The 22,534-nt window shown below is 54.5% G+C and overlaps 1 protein-coding gene across 1 annotated transcript in view; it reads right to left on the bottom strand.

The window, feature by feature from the left end:
• The window catches only part of CCDC33 (coiled-coil domain containing 33), a 118,701-nt gene that overhangs the window by 24,351 nt on the left and 71,816 nt on the right, over positions 1–22,534 (bottom strand).

Raw genomic sequence — 22,534 nt, 5'->3', positions numbered from 1 at the left:
TGTAGTTCTGTTTAGGCCACTATTGATATTACTAGATGGAACCCACTTGGCCAATTAATCGTACTGGCTCTAAGGAAGACCATAAATTCATTCATAAATATGAGTTTTCTTTAAATTTACTCGTGCTCAGAGAAATGACTTACATTTCAGTCAAAGAATAGAACTTCCCAATTATTAGGAGGGACCCTTCCTCTGTTATGGGTTGGATTTATATGGCTTACACCAGGCTATTGCGGCTTAAGTTTAAGGGACCCCCCCCCCGGCTTATGTTGGAGACAGTTAAATTAGTCTAATAGCACTAGGAAATTGGGCTGGGTGCCTTACGAACAATGCCAATATTTCATTTCCCTTAGAGATAACAAATGGCACCAGATTGTGTCACATGACCAGGCATATGCTGGGCAGCACCTAATGGAAATTCTTGTCTTAAATTCTTACTTATGACCTTATAAATGCTACTACCTATATGATTATATTCTGCCTATTTTACAAGATTATTGTTTCTTGCATTACCCAATGTGTGACTGAGTCTCTGATAAAAATGATGACTAGGCGACTTGAAATGATTGCCCAGGTACCTAGTTGTATATAAGATCAATGATTGCAATAGTGTAATTGTAGATATGGGAAGAAGCAACAAGAGGGAATCTTTTCCTGGCCCAAAACAGACTAGTAAGACACGTGGTCCAAAGATTTTTGGCTACTGTTAACAGGGCCTAGTCCTGTAATAGCACATTGAGTGACCTATCAATGAAATCCCCTCCTGACCTAGGAATGAGCATTCCTAGTGCCGTGGAACAAATTGGTCATGCAATGCCTCCCAAACCTTGGTCGAATTTATGCCCCAAAGGGGGGGGACTGTAAAACAAAGAATGTTGCCCCCATCCAGTTCTACCTACAGTATACTCTGAAAGGAATTCAGGGCAAAGATCAGGAATGAGGCACTCTGTGCTCTGGGAAAACGGGCAGAATAAGGTCTTCAGACAGATATTTTCGGGAGAAAACTGTATGAATCCAGATTCTTGCATCGTCCCATACTTAGAAGAGCACTGAAGTCATTCACTGAGATATCTGTTCCTTGGAATTAGCAGTATCCTTCTCCCAAGATGTGTGCTTGACTGCATTTACCCTTCTCTGAAACCACATATATACTACTGACCTCCCTCCTTACCTCTTCAGAGAAGTTCCTCAGAGCTATCTGAGAGGCTGTCTCCTGGGCTAGAGTCCTCAGTTAAATCTCCAAATAAAACTGAAACTCACAGCTCTCACGTTGTGCTTTTTTTTTTTCCAGTTGATGTCTTGACACCTCAGTTGTCAGCTGAGCCTCCCAACCACAAGCAAATCTTGCAAATTGCTGTTTAAAACTGGTTCCCTGAGGGGGAGGCAGTTGCTTCTTTGTTCAACCCAAGGTTACAGCAATGAAACAAAAGAAGTGAAATTTCCCTTTCTTCTGTTCTTTCTTTTTCTTCCTGCAGCAGCAGAGATGGCGCCTGGAAAGCTTTTGTGCTTAGCACACTGAAGCTCAGAGGGGTGGCAAGGCCTCGGCTGCTGACCCCAGCCCCTGCCTAATTGGCCCCCTACCGGAGCCAGGCTGGCTAATTGAGCAGGGCCTGGACAATGGGGCTGGGGGTGGGGCTGGCTTGGGGGCGGGGCTTCCTGTAGGATGCTCACCCATTCCTGTTTCCCTTCCCACGCCTACCAGAGCTCTGCTGACCTTCAAGGCTCCACTCTGGTCCCTCCTCCTCCAGAAGGATACCCTGGGCCACCTCAGCCCATCCATCGATCACTCTTCTTCAGGTTTGGGGCTCAGAGTCCTGCCTCTCCTAGACTCAGCTTGGGGTTAGCCCTTGACCTCAGCCCAGGGAAGTACAGGGCCAGGAACTCACAGGGTTGGTGAGGGGACAGACCCCAGTCCTGGCGTCACAGGTTCTGCTTACTCTCCCGTAAAGAACCCCTTCCCCAGTGGTCACCTCCTGTTAACATTCTCCTTGGTTAGAGCTTTGCTGCCTCTGAGTGCCCCGTGTGGGGTATGAGGAGAGCCCTGGCTGGAGTCCAGAATCTTGGGTCTTAATCCAACCTCTGCCCAAATCTGCTGAATGACCCTAAGCAAGGCCCTTGCCTACTCCAGGCCTCCTCACTTGCAGCCTAGGGATATGATTGCTGTGGGGTGTGCTCTGGTTCTTGCCACAAAGAAAGAACAAATGCTTTGGCTACTGGGGTCTGAATGAGAAAGTTGTCACTAACCCAGGCAATGCAGGCCCCCTGGCCTAAGGCTGGTTCATTTCCGTTTGGATGCCCCTGTCTGCCTCACTCTTCTCCCCTCACTAGCCCTTGTGAGCTCTGCCCTACCAGCAAGACTTCCTGGCCTCACTGCCCCAGGCTGGCCCAGGCCCAGCCACTTTCTAGGATGTAGGCCTGGACCTCCAAGAGGCCAGAGCCAGGGCCCAGATTAGCAGGAAACAATGATCACTTTAAGGGGTTTTCCCAGAAGTCCTTATCTCTTCCCTTTTGGGTTCCCAGGTGTGAGCTCCGGTAGACTTGGCTGGGCCTGGGAGGCCCCCAGAAGGTTCCTGTGACCATGGGCATCTAGGGGCCAGTGCCTGTAGGCCTGATCTTCTAGTCCTCCCTCTACCTTGCTCTGGGGACACCTTTATTGGTTGCCAGGCAACACACCCCAACACACCTGGCTGCTAGGTGAGCCAACCCATCCTCCCAGAACCAGCGAGTGTGGGAGCAGACTTACAGAGCAGCTGTCAAGGAGGCTTGGGGCAGACTTTGGGGCTGGAGGGGATGGAGGCTCTGGCTCCCCCATTTTGCGTGCTAGCAGTTCTGTTCCCCAGGATGGGGCCGCAGAGACGGTTGCTACAACAAGTGCCTGCCTGGTGACTGAGCCCCGCCCTGAGCTGGAAGCACGCAGGCCACTTCCTCTTTGTTCCAGGGTGGGGGCATCTGGGTGGGGTGGCTGGAATCAGACTAGGCTCATTCCTTGGCCAGGGAACTGCAAGGAGATGGCAAAGGCTCTGAAGCGCTCTGGCCTTCTGTCTCCCCAACCGCAGTCTCAGCACCCCTCCCCCTGACCTGCCCTCTATCTAGACCTCAGTCTCACCCTTAGTCTCCCCCTCCATCCCCACTGTCTCTGCCCCTTAGTTACTCTGTATCCGCAGGCTCCCCTCTCTCTGGCCCTTGCACTCTCACCAGTCCCTCCACAGCAGCCCAGGCTGGGTTCACCCTTCTCCTGCAGCTGCACAGCGAGGCCTAGGGCCCAGCGCCTGCCCCTGGGGCCTTCCCATCTCTGCTTTCCTGATAGTCGGGACAAATTCCTTTCCTGTTAGTTCAGTGGAGAAAACATGGGTGGATGTTTTTAAAAGGAACTCACTGGGAAGCAAATGGAAAACAAACCCAAACAAGGCAGCCCACCACCTAGAAACGGCCTTGGTCACTAAGGCAAAGCCATCTACTATAACTGCCCTTGGCCCAGGGTTGCAGAGACACCCTCCTAGGGCATGGAGCGGTCTGTCTGCCTTTTCCCCAACTAAACTGGGTCCAGCCTGTCTATCCCAGGCAAGGTTGGCTCCAGATCCTTTCCTGATAGCCCTAACCCTTCATCTGCCCCTAGCAAGATGCCTGCATGAAACTGGGACTCCATAAATATTTGTTCACCTGTTTAGTGAATGGATGGAAGAATGTCGCAGGTCTCTGGGGTGAGGGCCTCTGTCCTCTGTCAGTGTTATAGGAGGGCTCTTACTCTTTTCCTTTGCAGGCCTCACTTTTCATTTAATTTACTTTAAGACCCCAGAGAGTTCACTTTTTCTTAATGGGGTTTCTTCCTCCCTATAATAGGGATGGGGCAGGATTGTTGAATAGGGTAAGCCCCACACGGCTTTGGGGCTCATTTCTGAGCTGGCTGGGAGTAGTGGGAAGGCAGTGGGCTTCGAGTTTGCTCAGTGCTGTGTTTGAGTCCCTCTCTGAGCCTCAGTTTCCTCCTCTGTGTGAGATGGAGAGCGTGACTGCGTCCATCTCCTGGAACTGCTGGGGATGTACTGAGGCTGTGGGGATAAAGCTCCAAGCAGAGTGCCTGGCACGTGAGCGGCTCTGGAAATGTTATTCCTTCCTCTGAGGGCCTCATGGGGGCCCTGGAGGCTCTAACACTCCTCTAAGGAAATGAAAATGAGGTTTGTGATGGAGATGAACATCCTCTCTGGGTGGCACCAGCCACCCAGATGGTACCCCAGATGTGGGTCTAGACCTTCCTGATCCTGCCCCTCAGCCTCCCCACAGGGAATATGGGCTGCTACGTTCTGCTGTGTGTTCCCCCTCACCACCCACCTCTGTCCTGAGACCCTGGAGCAGAAGCCTGGGATAAAGGCAAAGCCAGACTGATGCCCCCTCCCAGCCCTGCCTTCAGCCACCCCCTCACTGAGTGGGGCCAGGGCTCCACGCCTGCTGCTCTGCCAATCGATTGAATCTGCTCCCATCCTCGGGCATGCCATGAATTTTTCATCAAAGGCCTGTAGACTTTGGGAAACGCACAATTAGAAGCCCCATCAATAATGCACCGTGTGGAGGCATCGCTGCGCTCAGCCAGGCCCTAGACACGGCTGTCTTCTAGCCCTGCTCTGGCAGGGGCAACGCGTGGAGCCCTCAGAGGGGTCCATCGCTGGACACAGAGTAAGTGTGGGATCCTGGGAGGTGGGGAGAAGCCGTACCCAAAGACTTGAGCCTGCCCCTTGCACCCCAGAGAGACCTGCCTGGTGTCAGGAGCTTCATCCATAAAATGGGTGTTAAGGAGCCCCCCACCCCTTAAAGCATAGTGAGGCACGGCAGAGAGCTGCTATGTGAAAACTAGGGTTCTTTGTGGGGCTGAGGGATGTCCTTCCTCTGTGGAGTCCAGGAAAGCAGGGTTCCTGATCCTGAAAGCAGGATCAGGAAGAGGGGAGAACAGAGAAGCCTGGTGGCATTGGGCGGGGTTTATTCACCCGGCTCGGTGGTCAAGGTCCAGGGGGATCCCGGCCCCGCCCCCTCCAGCCTCACAGAGCAGCTCCCTTTCCAAGAGTGCTCCCCACCCCACGCATCTGCTTTCTGCAGCCTCAGAACCAACTGCTGGGGGAAGAACAGAGGTTCTGTTCTGTCCTGCCTCTGTGCCTTTGCAGTTCCTGCACCAACAGGATGGAGGCGCCTTCACCCTGTCTCTGCAGATCTGTTCTAAAAGAGTCCACCTCCTGACAAAAGCCTTTCCACAGTCCTTGGTTAGAAGGGATGGCAGCTTCCTTTTCTGAGCTTCTAGAGCCTGAATCAGACAAGAAGCACTCACCGTGGGCGAGCACTGTTCTCCATACTTTGTATGGATCAATTTAATTTCATCCCTCCAGTAACACAATGAGGCAGCTGCCATTATACCCATTCTACAGAGCGGGGGAATGAGGCAGGAAGAGGTCAGGGAACTTGTTCCAGTGGGGGAGCTGGTTCCAGAGCCCACTCTCTTAACCATCTGCCCAGACTCTGGGGCTGGCTCACCTGTCCTCAATTGGCCTTCAGGTCCACCAAGGCAGGGCTTATGCTCCCCACTTCCTCACTCAGGGCTGGGAACTTGCCACTGCAGGGCCTGGTGCTCCCCTGCTCCCAGCTCAGGGGAACTCAGAGAAGGGCATGTGGGCCTTATAATACCCACTGGCTGCCTTACTCTTCCCACCCGCACAGGCTCCAAGTCTGGCTCCTACATCCTGAGGCTGTCTTCTCGAACGCTGCCCCTCCCTGCAGTAAAGCACACTGACACACAGGAGAGGAAAAGAGGGGACTGGGGATGAAGTGGTTTGTCCCGTTGCTTCCGGCATGTTGCTGTGTTTCTTTGGGCCCTGCCAGGTTACAGTCCTCTGCTCCAGCCTGGGAGGGGGCCCTTGGGCACCCAGGGCTCTGTGTCCCTGCACATGGGCCGTGTGGGACTTCAGACACAAACACCCGGAGGCCTGCCAAGGGCCCGTGGGTCCCCATTTCTAAAACTCTCTCCTGGCAGAAATGCCATTAGTGAGCCTGAAACACACATGGAAGCCATGAATCACACATCCCTCGCCTTGCACCACCCAGACAAATCCCAGCTCCAGGCACCCCAGCAAGGTACGGCTTGGAGCTGTCCGTGGCAGAGGACTCACTATGATTCCCACAGCAATATTCACACAGGGGCCCTACTCTGGGCCTGGGGCTGGGGTGGGTTGGGGGGAACATGGGCAGGGAGCTGGGTAAAGCCCCTCCTTGGGTGTCTCCCCGGTTGTGCATTGCATTTGGCCCTAATGAATCCACAGCCCACCCCCGAGACCTCTATGGCTCTAATAGTAGGGAGCCAACGAAGCAGGAGGAGCGTTGCCCTCCATCTTTGGGGGAGGGTGAGTACTGCTTTTCCCCCAACCCGGGCTAAGGATACTAGGGTCCATCTATTCAACACACACTGCCCAGCAGCCCCATTAGGCCAGGCCCGTACTGGGCACCAGGAACACAGATGTGACCAAGGCTTGGAGCTTGTATCGTCCCCGAGGAGCTTGTCTTGTAGTAGATGTGGCAGCAAACACAGTGTGATATGATACATCAGTGCGGTCGGTGCATTAGTGGGGGAGCCTCTCAGCCAGGCCCTTCCCCGCACCAGGGTGCAGGCAGAAGAGTAAAGGGAGGGCATCCCAGAGCCCCAACGGCCTTTGAAGGGTGAGAGGATAAAGGAGTAAATGGGTGGGTTCCTGGCAGAGGGAAGAGCAGGAGCAAAGGTGTGAAGGTGAGAAGCAGCCTGGCACGCTGGATGAAGTGCAGACAGTCAGGGTGTGTGGGGAGGAGGGTGGTGAGAGATGAGCCTGGGGTCACTGCAGGGCCCAGTCATGGGGACTTTAATGCCGCCGAGGCCTAAGCATGGAGCCTGTTATAGTCAAATGAGGTGGCCTGGGCTGGAGCGAGATGCTGGCACCAAGCCTGACTATGAATTTCCCAAGACCTTCCCAGGATAAGGCCTGGTTGCCTTGTAAACATGCCCAGTGAGCTGCAGAGGGCACCAGAGCCCAGAGAGGGCAAGAAGTTGCCCTGCTTCCCACAGCCCCTTCGTGGCAGAGCCCGCTCAGCATTCATAGTTCTTCAGGATTGGGAAAGCCAGGCCGTCTCAGGGATCTGCGCGGAGGGCTGGAAGCACAGTCTATTAGAGTTGGAAGGGGCCGAGACCTTCTGGAGGAAAGAGTGGCCCTGACGGGATAGGGTTGGGATGTTGGCCGCCAAGAACCTGGGGATGGCGAGCCAGTCACGGGCATGCAAACTTAGGATGCTGCCCTTTCTCGGTTCTCTGGGTGGGTCACCTGCCCTGGCATCTTGGAGCCACCAGGCCATGCCCCACCTCGCACTGGGGACTGGGCAAGTCTAGGCCCTGTACCACACTTGACCCACACTACTCACGGGAAACAGACTTGGCTGAGGCTTCTCAGCCCCCGCCCACCCTATGGCTCAATGATGTCCCTGTTCTTAGAGCAGGGACCTGAAAACCTCAGGCTGTGGGAGCCAGAGGTGGGACCAGGACCAGAGCCCTGCCTCTCAGCCCCCAGGGGCGGCCAGCCTTCTGCAGGATGGCTTGATTGGGACTAGAGGGCCAAGGCCCTGCCTGGTGGGGGAGGGCCCGGAGGTGGTCTGCAAGGGCCTCAGGTCAGGCACGGCTCACCAGGGTGAGGGGCTAGAGGTGGGGAGGGAGATGAAGAGGAGGACTTGGCCTTACCTTCAAGAGTCCTAGACTGAGCCGGGGGGGGACGGGGGACGGTGCCCCAGCCTGTGGAGCCCCAGTCTGAGGGGAGGTGCTATGTCCCTGCCTTGGAGCATATCTGAGGGGGAGGCAGGACCCACACGCTCCCGATAAGGACACATGAAAAGAGCAGATGGTGCCAACAAGTGCAAATTAATTGAGCGAAGCCTGTGTACATAGGTGCTGTGAATAGGCAGGCTGACAGGCCCGGGAGGGGGTGGAGGGGGGACAGGGAGCAGGGAGAAGCTATAACGAGCACTTATCGATGTCTCGCTGGATCTGCTGTCCCGAGCACAGTTATTGACAAAGCCTGTCTATAAATCTCCTGGTCATGTCTCTAGAAACCTTAATTACGGGGCCTCATTACCCCTCACACCTCTAGGCACAGGGGACCAGCCTGAGCCAGAGCGGCTGCTGACACTGAGGCTGGCCTGTGACAGCCAGGCTAAGTAAGCTGCTGCAGCAAGAGATGCCCAGCTGGGATGCCTGGGGGGACATAGCTTAGGGTCCTGTGCCCCAAGATGTGGGCGGAGGCTCAGCCTCCAGGCCAAGGGAAGGGGTGTGGAAGAGACTTTGGTGCCAGGGAGCTCAGGGCTCATGTTCTGGTTTTTTTTTTTTTTTTTTTTTTTTTTTTGCGGTTACGCGGGTCTCTCACTGCTGTGGCCTCTCATGTTGCGGAGCACAGGCTCCGGATGCGCAGGCTCAGCGGCCATGGCTCACGGGCCCAGCCCCTCTGCAGCATGTGGGATCTTCCCGGACCGGGGCACGAACCTGCATCCCCTGCATCGACAGGCGGACTCTCAACCACTGCGCCACCAGGGAAGCCCTCATGTCCCGGTTTTGCCAGTTACTCTTGGCTCTGCCAAGCACTTGGCCTCTCTGAGCCTCAGTTTCATCATCTGTACAACGGGGACAGGGCTGAGGTGAAGACTAAGTGGGCAGTGACTGTCTAGTGTCAAGCACAGTGCCCAGCACTGGTGCATGTGTAACACATGCCCTTCCCTCTCTTCTCGGTCACTCTGCTTGAAGCTACCGGGAAAAAAAGCAGCAGCCCCTCACGTGCCAGGAGCTGGCTTGGCACACTCAGCTAGACCTTGGTGTGCTCCTGTTGAACATAATTTCACAGCATCATATAAGGCTGCTGTCTGACCAGCAAGACAAAAAGAAGACCACTCCATAATCATGTCTGAGCACAGATGAAACATGAACATTGTCCAAACCACACAGATGACGAGACAGCAGCCTTTCCTGGCTAATACGAGTGCCTTCTCCTTCTTTACCAAGGACAGTTGCAGCCTCGTTATTCCCCTGTCTTCTGGATAAGGATCACTAAAATCCCCACTCATAGAATTATCCCCCTCCTGAGAACATCTGAACAGAGCAAAGCCTTATGTCCTTGAACTCTCCCCTGAATCACCTAACAGGAGCCTGAGTCCTTTATGTCCTTTCCCAACACACCTTCCTAATGCCCTCCACCCACCTTCTTGGTTGTCTTTGGTTGGAAGGAATTGAGATTATTAGTAGAACATCATCTCTTTAGATTAGTGTGCTCCAGGCCTGAATTCTAGAATCTCATTTTCACCCTCCCCCATCTCATCTTCTGTGAAGGTGTGTGCCCATGGCTTCCCATTCAGTGTTCCCTCCCTAGGCCAGGAGAAAAAAAGCCCTGGAGCAGGACTGTGGAGGGAAGAGGTCCCAGGGCCACCTTCCAGATATCTTGTGTGGGTGAAGGAGCCCCAGGCTGGACATCTGGGCCTCTTGTGGGGTTCAAGGTGGTGAGGGGGGGCAAGACAATCTGGAGCTGAGAGAGGAACAGTGAATGGGGGAGGGACTGGGGTGACAGAGGAGCTGAAGGTGGGGCCTCTCTTCCTTCTTCCCAGGGCTCACCTTAGCCCCTGGAAAGCCAGCACCGGGAGCGATCCTCTGCTCCAAGTGCCTAGGCCTGATATGCCAGAAGGGGCCGACTCCCAGGGCTTTCTGGGGGATGCTGGCATGGATGGGCAATGCCTCAGTGTAGCTGGGAATGGGCAGGTGTATGTCCGCAACCCTGGGAGCTCACTAGCCTTTTCTCTGCCTCTCTGGCCCCATCTAGATTCTTTTAAAAAGGCTGTTATGGCCTCTGCCCCCCACATCCTCAATGACTGGACCCTTTCTGGCTGGTTCTCCCTGCCTGCCTCCAGCCCAGCCCTGAAGTCCTGAAAACTGTGTTCCATTTCTGCCAGACTTTGGGCTTACCCCATAGTTTCAAAGAGGGTTTCTGCTCTCAGACTCCTGGGCGATGCTTCTGGAAATCTGTGTTACACTTTGCCTTCGGAGCCTTGAGTCACAAGGTCCTTTCAGAGCCCCTTCTCACCTGGCTGGTGACCCAGCCTCTTTTAGCCACTCTGCCCTCATGACTCGCCCCCCTCCCATCCCTGGGAATCCCCCTGGGCCCTAGCCCTCACAGACACAGGCAGCAAGGAGGGGAGGGGTTTCATGAGGGGATGCTCCTGTTGCCTGAGGGCTCCCTCTCTACCCAGTGTCTCTGGGTACCCATGCCCCTGTCTACCTCAGGCCCAGAGTTCAGTCTCAGAATGCAAATCCTGATTAGTCAGACCTGCCCCAAGCACATCTCCAGTCCTGCCTCAGGGCCAGCTCCCCTCCCACTTTTAACGTCAGGCCCCAAGCCCATCCTGCCAAGATGGCAGTAAGATTACTCACTCCATAGAGGATTTGGGAAGGTCTGGGGTGGGTAAGGCAGAGACCCATACATAGTGGAGGAATGTATTCCCCAAGGGAGTGGCTGATGTTCATCTAATATGAGGGTCTTGGAGGGGCTGAGAGAGAGGAAATCTGGCCTCCCCCCATGCCCCAAACTCTCCCATACTGTCCTTCTCACCTCCTGCTATGAATGTTAAGGCACCAGAGGCCCTTCATAGCTCACAGAACACTTTCCAGGCACCACAGGGTTTTTGCAGCCAGCCTGTGGGGTAAGCGTTATCATTATTCCCATTTCACAGCTGAAAAGACTGAGGTTCCTATAGGTGCTGGCTGGGTGCTGAGTGGGAAGCAAACTTCCTGCCTCTGATCCAGACCTGTCTTCTCCCCTGGGCCGTGTGGCTCCTTAGGAAGGGACACCTTACGCATCCGTGGACCCATTTACGGAGCACCTACTGTGTGCCAGGCCCTCCAGAGTGTGGGTGGGGAAAGGATATAAGGCAGAGAGAGCAGAGGAGCAAAGGCCTGGAGCTGTGAATGAGTATGATTGGAGTTGGGTGTGGGTAGAATATTCTGGGTTGGGGCACAGGCTTCAGAGGTCACAGGGGTCATCAGGCTGAGGGGCTCATGCAGCAGGTGAGGGAACTATTGGAAGGGTTTAGAGCAGGGGCAACACACCTGGTGGCTGTGTCCTAGGGTGGAGGCAGTCAAGCGGGCAGGAGGGTTCCATCTGACTGGCTCCTGGACTGAGCCAGCTTCCTGCGGGAGCCCCTCTGGCACTCCACAGGAGTTCCCACTTCTTAAAGGAGAAGGTGGGAGGGAGAGGACTTCATCTTGGTCTCCACAAGACTCTCCCCCACTGGTGAAGCAGGGCTCAGAGTGCGCTCCCTACCCAACCAGAGGAGGGACTCTGAGATGCCTCCAGTCTCCCAAACCAGTCTTCCGAGGGGCTCGAGTCACCAGGTCCTTGCCCTTGCTGGCCCTTCGATATCCCTGAGCCACTATCCAGCCATCGCCTCGGTCTACCACATGGAGGTGGATTTGCATATCTGAGAGTAAAAAATATTTTGCAGCAGAAGCTTAGCGCCATCAGGGCTGCTGAGCTCCCTTTTGTCTGTCTGAGTAAGAGCTGGCTAAAGGCTGGAGGATAATTAGTCCCCTGTGGGCAACGCTGTCCCCCTCCTTGAAGATTTAAAGGCACAGCCCACCTACTCAACCTGCTTCTCCTCGCCACAGTTCCCACTGGCATCTCGGCCCTTCTCTTGCAGCCCCTCCCAGCCCAGCTGCTCAGTCCTGGTGGCGCTGAGGAGGGGAGGTCTGCCACCGGAAGAACGATGAATGGGCATTTTATCTGATTAAACTGGGAGTGAACTGGCTCTTCTCTATTATCTTTGGACCTGATTGGATATTTAACACCAAATATAGTGTGTGTCAGTGCGTGTGTGTGTGTGTGTGTGTGTGTGTGCGCACGCGTGCATGCACATGAACTGGGCTTTTCTAGTGCATGTCAGGAGGAAATTGGATTGTACTGAAAAGCATTTAATCTGAGCTCAGGAGTCCACCCTAATAGAGTCACTGAGCTGGGGGAGGGACAGTTCTGCCCTTAGCCCTGGACAGGAAGGGGCCCTGCCTTGGGACCTGTGTGTTACAGGATCCTGCTCTGGCCCTCCTAGGGCTGCACCCTCCCCATGGGGTGAGAGGAGTTGGTGAGGCCAAGGGATGTGCCCATCCAGAGACTGAGTAATGTTCTAGACCGCACGTCGGTACAGGGTACCCCAGAATCCTCTCCTGCTTCCAGGGCCTCTCCTCCTAAAGGGGACCGTGCACTCTTACATAGGCAAAAGGTCTCACAAGATCACTGGGTCATTAGGGTGTGGGACCGAAACTGAGCTGCATGAGAAGGAAAGGGGATGTCACCTGCTACATATGAGGTGACTGGGGCAGGGGGCTGGGACCTGCTCTCCCCATGTCACCAGGGTCCAATGTGGAATCCAAGAATCCTCTGAGGTGGTTTCTAAGATATATTTGTCAAGGTAGAAGAATAGAACATGTATAATAGTTTGTGGGCTCCAGCTTGATTTATAATTTTTCCTTATCTGTGGTATAGTAATGTGGTGTGTAGACCTCCACATGTATTCTCAAAGGTTTGAAGTAGGCCTGGGGAGGGGACCTGCAGCCACAGAGCTCTGTTTTGGGGTTTAATAGAAACTAAGGCAGCCATCCCACCCAGACAGGCTGCAAAGACGATGAGTCAAACTCACCAGGTTCTTGACTTGAGTCATGAGGCTTGGCCAAGGCAGCTGCAGGAGCAGGCACTGGGTTGAAACCCCAAACCTGTGTTGGACCAATGAATGCTCTCCCACAGTCTTGCCCTGTGGCCCTGGGGGGGTTACTGAGCTACCAGCAGTTTCCCCAACTGTAAAATGGGGAAGATCATTGTACGTCCTTCATCAGATTGGCGCAAGGATGAAACAAGATTATGACAAAGTTCTGGGAGCAGAGTAGGAGCTCAATAAAGATTGATGGATATAATTAGTATTGTTAGAAGGTGGGCTAAGCTGGCAGTTTGCAGAAGGGATGGGCCCCATTTTCCAGGTTAGCAAATCTCTCCCAGTCCACCCTGGTTCTGTAGTCCGCCCTCCAACCATCACCAATCGATGATTTGAGCCCTCAGCAATTTATGGCCTCATCATCTTGGCTTTATTTACAGAGAGAGCTGCACTCCTGCCCCGCCCACCCACCATTTAATCAAGGAACTGAGATGGACAGTGATACAGGGCAGCAAGAGCCATCTCACTAAGGAGCGAAGCCAGGAGGCTGTCCTATCTCCGCCTGCCTTGTTTGCAGGGATGAAGGAGGAAATCATCAAGACCAGGCTCCTCACTCCACAGAGGAGGAGGCTGAGGCCCAGAGAGGGAAAGGGGTCAAACAGGGTGACTCCTCAAGTCAGTGTCAGAATAGAAACTGGACCCCAGGTCTCCGGATACCCTTCCCGTCCACTGCTCTCTCAGCTGTTGATTTTCTCTCTTCTGGGGGCTGCTGCCCCAGTGGCCCTCTCATCCCGGTCTCCTCTGAGCCCAATCTTTGGGTGTTTGGAGCTAGGCCCTGATTTAGCCAATCCCCATTTTATAGGCAAGGAAACTGAGGTCCAGAGAGGGAAAGGACTAGCCCGAGGGCCCCACAGTGTCTCTTGGTGAGATCCTAGGCCAGGGTTCCACCTGGGAGATACGGACATACACACACACACACACACACACACACACACACACACACACACACACACACATGTAATCTCCACTCATCAGATTGCTCTTGCAGGAACAAGTTCACCCACCTACACTTCTCTTCTACCAGCAAATCAAAGATCTATTGTGGGGCTTCCCTGGTGGCGCAATGGTTGAGAGTCCGCCTGCCGATGCAGGGAACACGGGTTCGTGCCCCGGTCCGGGAAGATCCCACATGCCGCGGAGCGGCTGGGCCCGTGAACCATGGCCGCTGAGCCTGCGCGTCCGGAGCCTGTGCTCCGCAACGGGAGAGCGGGAGAGGCCACGACCGTGAGAGGCCTGCCTACCGCAAAAAAAAAAAAAAAAAAAAAGATCTATTGTGGTTTTCATACTAACAACCACTGACAACAGTGCCATCTGTGTACCCTGCCTGGCATTCCGTATAAAGTGTGCCCTGCCTGGCAGTGGAGGTTAGAGTTAGGTACACTCCCCTCTGTGCTCCTACAATCCCCTGAGCAGGCTGCACCCGAGTCCTGACTACAACTCTCCTCCACTGAATGTTGATGTGTCTCTTCTGCTGAATGGGGGCTTCCTGAGGATAGGGACCTTTGTAGGGAGTTACCTTTATGTTACTGTCACTTAGTCTGGGGACAAGCTTCTGGAGAGGGATCAAAAGGGAAGGTCTTGGACTTCTCTGGTGGCATAGTGGTTAAAAATCCGCCTGCCAATGAAGGGGATGCGGGTTCGATCCTTGGTCCTGGAAGATCCCACATGCTGCAGAGCAACTAAGCCTGTGAGCCACAACTACTGAACCCGTGTGCCACAACTACTGAAGCCCGTGTGCCTGGAGCCCATGCTCCACAACAAGAGAAGCCACTGCAAGGAGAAGCCCTCGCACAGCAACGAAGACCCAATGCAGCCAAAAGTAAATAAATAAATAATAAATAAATTAAATTTTTTTAAAAAAGGGAAGGTCTGGGTGAGTTGTGCCACCTCTCCCTTTCTCCCTCCATCTCAGAGGACCCCATGAATGCAGTGACTATTAATAAGCCTCCTGCAAAGTGGACTGCCTTTCAGTTTCCAATGCACTGCCATCCACTCTTGTAAATACACTCAAAAGCCTCAAGAGTAGAGTAGGGAGAGAGTATTCCCTCCTTTTAACAGATGAGAAGGCCCAGAGAGGTGGAGTGACTTATCCAAGATTACACAGCTCCTGAGTGGTGGAGACAGGACTCAGACCTGCTATAGCTGCACAGATGAGTAGATGGGTCTGCAGTGGGAGATAACAGGGCTTGGCACATAGTAGGTGTTCAGAAAGCTGGACGAATGAGTGAACGAATGAACAAGTGAGTGCATGTGCCTGACTGTAAAGTCAACAGGGGAGGGGAGTGGCTCAGGGTGTGTGGGGGTCAGAGAGTGCTTGACATTTTTTTCCCTGTGCTCACGTGCACCTTTCTTGGCTCCTCAAGCACTGCTCAGACTTGAGGCAGAGCTCTTTCCCTTTCCCAGCCCTCGGGGAGGTGCCACTTTCTCACCTGCCTCCCTAGGCTGTCTCACTTCCCTTGGCCTCTGCAGGCTCCTCCTCAGTTAGGCTGGGGGCCTTCTCCTTGGAAGCATGCCTCGCCATCTCCAGATCTGCCCTTGATGTCTGTGAGGCCCAGGACAAGGGCGTAAATGGAGGTTCCCTGCAGGTGCCCACCCTCTTCCCTAAACAGCCATCACCTGATCCTATGGGTGCATCCCTGAAAGTATTTGACTCTTAGGAGGATAGATTTTGGGAAGAGGCCTGCAAGGCCCTCAGAAGCAGGCTCAGGTCCATTTGGCAGGAAATTCTGGGGTCTTGGATACCTAAAGACTGGTCTAGATTGTGGGGCTTGGGCTCCAGAGTACATTTACCTGGCCTTGTGGACCCCTTGCTCTATGGGGAGAGATGGAGCTGGAGGATGCCCAGAAAGGGCCCTCTAAATCATCAAAGGATGGTATCCCCCTCCCATTCTGTCTAATACCCTGTTCCATGGCCCTGGGGACATTTCCTGGAGCCAAGGCCACTTGCCCCTCTGGTCAAGTTGGTCAGAAAAACAAGTCCACTCCAGCAGCCAGTGGCTTTCCCTGGCTGGTCAGCCCTGGGCTCCCCACCAGCTCCAGGGACCTGGCAGGGGTGGGAGATGGTGTGGGGGGAGAGAGCCCACGAGTGAGAGAGTATGTAGAGTGGGGAGGTGGAGCCAGCCCGCAGTGGGCCTTGCTCAGCCATGCTCACACAAACACACACACACACACACACACACACACACACACACACACACACACACACACACCAAAACAATAAATCGACAAACACTTAATCTCTCTGCAAATTGAAATGGAGCTGTAAATATCTGCTGTATCCCAGCAGCTGAGTTATGAGTCTCGTTTATTAATCTCTTTAGTCCCAGGTGATGGATGGAGGAGGAGAATGGCCCACTGGGGAGATTCCGGGGATGGGGGAAGGAGGGAGAAGTGGGTGAGGGGTCTGGGAGTAGCCCTTCTGGAGAAGGGGTCAGAGCGGGGAGGCCTGGGGGATGTGTGTTTTCCCCCCTTTTATTCTCCACCTCGAAAAGCTCCATCAACACAGTGACTATTAATAAGCCTCCTGGCAAAGTGGACAGCCCTTTACAGTTTCCAATTCACTGTCATCCACTCTCTTGTTATTCCTTCCCATCGCCTCAAGAGGCTGGTGGGTGGGGGGCGGAATGTCTTTCACTTAACAATAAGGAGACAGGCCCAGAGATGTGGAATGATTTATCCAAGGTCACACAGCTCTTGAGCGGTGGAGACAAGCTCAAACCTGCTAGAGCTGCACGAATGAGAGGAAGCCAGAGGAAGGGTCTGGAGGGAGAGATAACAGAGACGCACAGGATGGGGTCCTTATTTCTCTCAAATGCTTGGTAAGCACCTTTCTCTCTCTCTCTCTCTCTCTCTCTCTGTAGGAACTGGAGGAGGAAGAGAAGGACAGAGAGGAAGAGGAGTGGAGCTGGTGAGCGCTTGCAGCCAAGCCTGGGAGCTGCGACTATTGCACCCTCACAAGACTTATTTTTAGAAAGCCCCGCCCCTCCCCGAGTGCCAGCATGCAGGGCTCACCACTGGGGCTGCAGGAGTGCAGGGGAGGAGCTGAGGAGGGCTCGAGTCCTCAGAAGACTTCCTGCCTGCGGGGAGCTAGGCCTGGGAGGGGTGGTGGGGGTTGTGGTGCCTGTGTGTGATGAACACGTGAGGACAGGTGGACAGGACAGGGGTGCTTGCAGAGTGACAGGGACAGAAGACTGACCTGGCAAATGGGACCACGAGCACTGGGCAGTGGAGTCAGGACTACTGAGACTGGGGTGTTGGAGCAGGAGGGATGGGGTGACAGTGATGTTTCTGGAAACACCTGGTGGCCTGTAGGGGGCACGGAGTCAGGGCCCTCTGATTGGAGGCTGTTGAGGTGGGCCCCAGAGGGCTGTGCTTTCTTTACCTCTGTCTCTATCTGTTTCTCTTGTATTTTCCCTCCCTCTTGTGGTCCAAAGATCTGGGTGGGGCTCAGACTCTCAGGGACCTGGGTGATCTGCCTCCCAGGTTGGGCTCAGTGTCACTCTGGTTTATGGAGGCCAACCCCAGGCTCCTGGGCTTTGTGATGCCAACACCCTGAGCTGACGTTCTTGCTAGTAGGTGCCACTGACTTCAGAAGTGTCCATACTCAGCTGACCACTGCTGGCAGCTGCCTCCTGCTCAGGACCCATCACCTGCCACCAGGTGGTGTCCAGGGAGCAGAGGTTGGGCCTGAGCTTCTCAGCCTCAGCAGTCTGCCGACCTCCTCCTGGGCCAGAGCCTGGGGGCAAGACCTAGGCTCCAGGAGCCCCAGGGGACTTTGGAACATCTGCTCCAACCTCCTCTGCTGACAGAGGAAGGGACTGGGGCCCAGAGAAGGGAAGGGAGTTCAAGGTCACTTCAAGGAGGTGGTGAGAGTGCTGTGAGTGCGGGAGATAGTGTGGAGCTGGGCTGACGGGCAGAGGGTATGTGTCCTGTGGCTGTGGGGTGCTGAGGGGGCTGAGGGGGCTGAGGGTGTAGCCGTCATGAAAGGAGCAGGGCTGGGGCAGGGGAGGGCCCAAGCCATGACCACATCCTGATTTGCCTAGGACTATCGGGTTTAGCACTGCAAGTCCTATGTCCCGGGACCCCTCAGTCCTGGGAAAACAGGGATGGTTGGATACGATAGGACCACACCAGGCGCACTCACAGGTGTCTCTGCTATACTGCCAGGCCTTTCTGAAGGCCCCTCACCTGTTCCATTTGACCCTCAGAGGTAGGTAAGGCAGGTAAGCAGCGCTCTTCTATTACAGACAGAAAAATCAAGGCTCAGAGACACAAAGGTCTCCAAGTCACCCCAGGAAGGCATGGGAAAGCCAGCACCTCTCCCCCTGGCTGGGAGGGAAGCAGTCCCTGGGCTGGGAAGCCTGCGCTCCTGTCACCCGAGCCCCAACCTCCACTGCTGTGTGACCTGGGAGGAGCCACAGCTTCTCTGGCCTTCCTTCTTCTCCTCATCCTTGAAATGGGGCCCTTTGTCCAGAAGTGCTGAAGTCAACCTACCAGGTTCAATGACGGTGAGGACAGCTGGGGAAGGGGACACTGAAAAACCAGGAGGTGAGGGGGATCAAGGGGTCATTCTGGGTTCAGCAGACTCAGGAGCGGGAGAGAAACAAAAGTGTTATGCTCAGAGCAGGGCGGGCACATGGGGACCGGGAAGGGGAGAGATGAAGGGAGGGGTTTAGGCTTTCAAACAGAGAATGAAAGAAATGAGTTATTCCAGTGTGGTGAGGTTGGAGAAACTCCACTGAATCTTTAAACAACACTTGTCAATTATTAATCTGCTGGCATGAGGGCCTTCTGGTCTGCCACAAATCTCCTCTGAGCAGTGGAGGAAAGGAGGGAGGGAGGGGCAAAAAAGGGGGCTGGGGGAGAGAGAGAGAGAGAGAGAGGAAGGCAAATATTTACTGGCTACTGTGCAACTACTCTGTCACTCCTGCCTGCCGGGGAACTCCCAGAGCTCAGAACCTTGGCCTCTTCCCACCCCACCTGCCTCAGGACCCTGCACTGCTGGGCACAGGGCTGGGCACCTGGTGGACGGTAGGTGTCTCTTTTCCTGGCTGACTGGAGGAACTGCTGATACAGATGCTGGGGAAGGGGAATCTGCGTAGTGGCAAAGGTTTTACAAGCCCAGGCGAATGGAGCTGGCTTGTCTGGGGGCTGCATGGAACCCCTCATCTCACCGGCTCTCACCGGTGTCAGAAGACATTGCCTGGCTCAGCATGAGGTGGGCTCAGGGAATCTAGGGGGTAAGCGGGGAATGCTTACAAGTTGTTTAGTGTTTGGAGAGTTACCATGTGTGGGATGCCTCTTAATATCTCATTCTTCACCCTCACTTCAAAGCCCACCTCTTCCAAAAAAGACTCCCTGGGCTGCTCAGAAGGGAGGTGAAGGCTTCCTCTAGCTGTGCCCAGGCCTTACACTTGACCCGAGGTCATACCCACAAGATCCTGACCCTGGTGGGTCCACTCAGGACCAGAGCTTTGCACCCACTTTGATAGAATGGAACTTGAAAGACCTATGTCAAAATCAGGTGTCCCGGATAAAAGGGAGGAAGAATTGATTGGATTGAAGGCAGATCCAAGGGCACACTGTGGGTAAAGGCGGCCGGGGGTGGTGGTGGGGTGGGCCTGGCAGGCCCCAGGGCAGCAGGGAGCCTCTGTGACATCCTGTCCGAAGACAGGGTACAAACCCTGGTCTCTTCCACTCCCTTCTCTGTTCCCAAGGTGATCCTTTCTCCAGAAAGTGTTCAATTTTCTATTAAGCTCTGGAGGAAATCAGTGGCAGAATTGTTTCTTGGGCCCTGGGGAGTGTGCTACGAGACCAGACACAGACTAGTGCACTCCTGGAATCAGGTGCTGCTGAGAGGCTCACAGCCCGGATACAGTGGCCGAGAGCTGAGGGACACAGTTAATCGTTTGCTCACTGCACAATCACTGCCGTGTCACTGGGGCCCACTGTTACACCCCCAGGCTCTGCTGCTGGTAGCCACTCCCTGACCGCACGTCCAGGAGTCACACACCTTGTGACAGTGCCATTGCCACCCAGATGTGTTCTAGGGCAGCCAGGTATTTTCCATGTTCTGTGACTCTGTCTACAGTGTACACACTGTATTCCGTGCTCATTGCCGTGTTCTATGGCTGCATCTTCCTGTAATGCAGTGTTGTGTGATAGCATTGTATGGCTTGGGTGTATTGCTATGCAACTACACTCCACGGCTCCTTCACCGTGTCCTATAGCTTGTCATTGTGTCTGTTGGTCGCATGAGCTCGCTGACTGCTATGTAATTTTGTTTGGTTGCTATGGAGCAGTGATCCATTGCTTCATGCTACCTGTCATGGAGCTGTGTGCTGTGGCTACCCACCCACGTTTTAGTGTTTGTTACTGGGCTCTACTGGCTGCATGAATGTTTGTCTGGCTCCTACCCTGGTCCTTCTGGGCTCTGCCTAGGGGCTTGGAACTGGAGCTGGGGGCTGAGTCTCTAGGACCCAACCGAGGCAGAGGTGGGAATAACCAGCATGGTAAATCTGTGCTGACAGACAGAGAAGAATGATGCGTTGGAGGACTGAGGCCGGGGTGGACGGTAAATAGAATGAAGCCAAAAGCCAGGAACAAGGAGGGAATAGGCTGGAGGCTGGGCCTGGGACAGACTGGGATGGGCAAGGGAGAGGGGCAGGCCTGCTGGGCCCCAAAGCCTTTACCTACATCTGTGTAGGGTCAGGCCTGGCCTGGGCCCTGGAGCCCAGAGATGAGGAAGGCGGTGGCTGAGTGTACCTAAGTCAACAGCAAGCTAGGGAGAGCAGCCAGCGCTTGTGACCTTGCCAGGTGGCCAGCAAGGGGAGGGTAGAGGGGCCAGCCCCCCATTGGGAGTGCTACCCAGAGAGGGCATGCTTGAATTAGTTGTCCATATAGACACAACTCACAACGTCTCTGACAGGGTAAAGGGCAGCCTTGAGCCGCCTTGTTCATACTCAGAGCCTCCCCGAATCCTGTCTTAGTGCCCTTGGGCCACTTATTTCTCCTCCTACCCTCTGTTTACTCAACCCCTTGCTCAAAACTGGTTCCTCCTCATTGCTAACCTTGACTTCTCAAATGCAGTCTAGTTTCATCTCCATCGTTTGATCCTTTCGAGAAGATCCACACTAGCTGGCCTACTACCCAAGTTATTATGCTTTAAATATTAAAGGATATGAAAAGTATATATATTGTTTCAATTGCTCACCTATTGGATCCATCCTATATGTCAAGGCCCTTCCCCCCCAGCTCTGCTTTTTTCTTCTCCTTCTTTCTCCCATTATCACCATCAACAATATCACCATTGCTTTTTTTTTTTTTTTTTTTGCAGTACTCGGGGCTCTCACTGTTGTGGCCTCTCCTGTTGCGGAGCACAGGCTCTGGACGCGCAGGCTCAGTGGCCATGGCTCACGGGCCCAGCTGCTCCGCGGCATGTGGGATCTTCCCAGACCGGGGCACAAACCCACGTCCCCTGCATCGGCAGGCGGACTCTCAACCACTGCGCCACCAGGGAAGCCCCACCATTGCATTTTATAAGCAGAATGAAGATTCCAACTCAGCCGATTCCAGCCCTTTCTACATCTTACCTCCCCAAGCAAATATATTAAGTCATCTCTAATTTCTCTCAAATAATCCAGACCCTGAGACCCACTGACCCCCACTCAGACCTTGGTTCCTTCGCCAAGCAGAAATGTTCACTAGACTCCGAACCAGAGCGGGCCTGCCAAGCACGGCATCAGGAGTGGGGCCCATACCACCCCCTCCTTGATCCTGCGGGTCCAGCACCCAGTGGCTGAGATGAGAGGCTCATCCTGCTCCCAGGGTCATGTGAGGTCTGCATCTGGCGGTGAGGTGAGGGCCTCCCTGGGTGATGCCTGAGGCTTGGCTGGCTCGGCATCCCAGGGGAGGCTCCTGGAGCTGGAGGGGTGAGGGGAGGAGAGAGCCCTGAGCTCTCTGCAGGGTAGTGACCAGGGAGGGATGCCTTCTCCTTTCCCCTTCCTTCCTGTCTGTCTTTCCGCTTCCATGGCGCCTTCCCTTTTCTTTCCTTCCCCGGCCTTTCCCCCTCCTTCTTTCTCACCTGCACTACCTCTGCTCAGAGACACAAGAGGGGAGTCATGAGGCCGGGCTGTGGAGGCAGCAGGCATTGGTTTATTCATGCTGCCCAAAGTTTCCAATGGCAGGTCTGAATCTTTATTTTCAACTCAACTGATGGTTGAGCTGGCAGGTCAGGCCCGGGAGCCGCCTTCCCGAGGGGCAGATGTGAGAGGAGTGAGTGTAGAAGACGGCCTCGGAGTGCTCTGGACCTGCCAGGGAGGGTCCCACTTGGGGTGGGCGGGGCGTTCCATGTGGGAGCATCCTGAGCACACCCAGCAGACAGCACCTTTCCTATTCATCCGATGGGACATGTTCCAGGAAGGTGCAGAAATGCCACGGGAAGATGTGAAGACTGTCGGTGGAGAGGGTCAGGTCCTGGGAGGAGGAGGCCCAGGGCTTCCCTATGGGCTGGTGGCCTTGGCTCCGGCCTTTTCTCAGGATCTTCTGGAGCAGCGTTCCCCATGAGATCTGCTGTGGAAGAAGGGAAGAAGTCACGTATGAATTCCCCCATGGTGGTTGGGACAGGACTTCAAATGGAGCCTTTGACTGGACTGTCTTTCTGGTGGCCTGTCCTGGAGCTTTCTGCATCAAGGGGCTAGGACTCAGCAATGAGCCCTGAACAAATTAAGGCATCACCTCGGCTGGCTGCCTG

Source organism: Kogia breviceps, chromosome 3 (assembly GCF_026419965.1).
Source record: "Kogia breviceps isolate mKogBre1 chromosome 3, mKogBre1 haplotype 1, whole genome shotgun sequence".
Lineage (NCBI taxonomy): Eukaryota > Metazoa > Chordata > Mammalia > Artiodactyla > Physeteridae > Kogia > Kogia breviceps.
The sequence above is the reverse complement of the archived record's forward strand: the minus strand, read 5'-3'. Positions and strand labels throughout refer to the sequence as shown.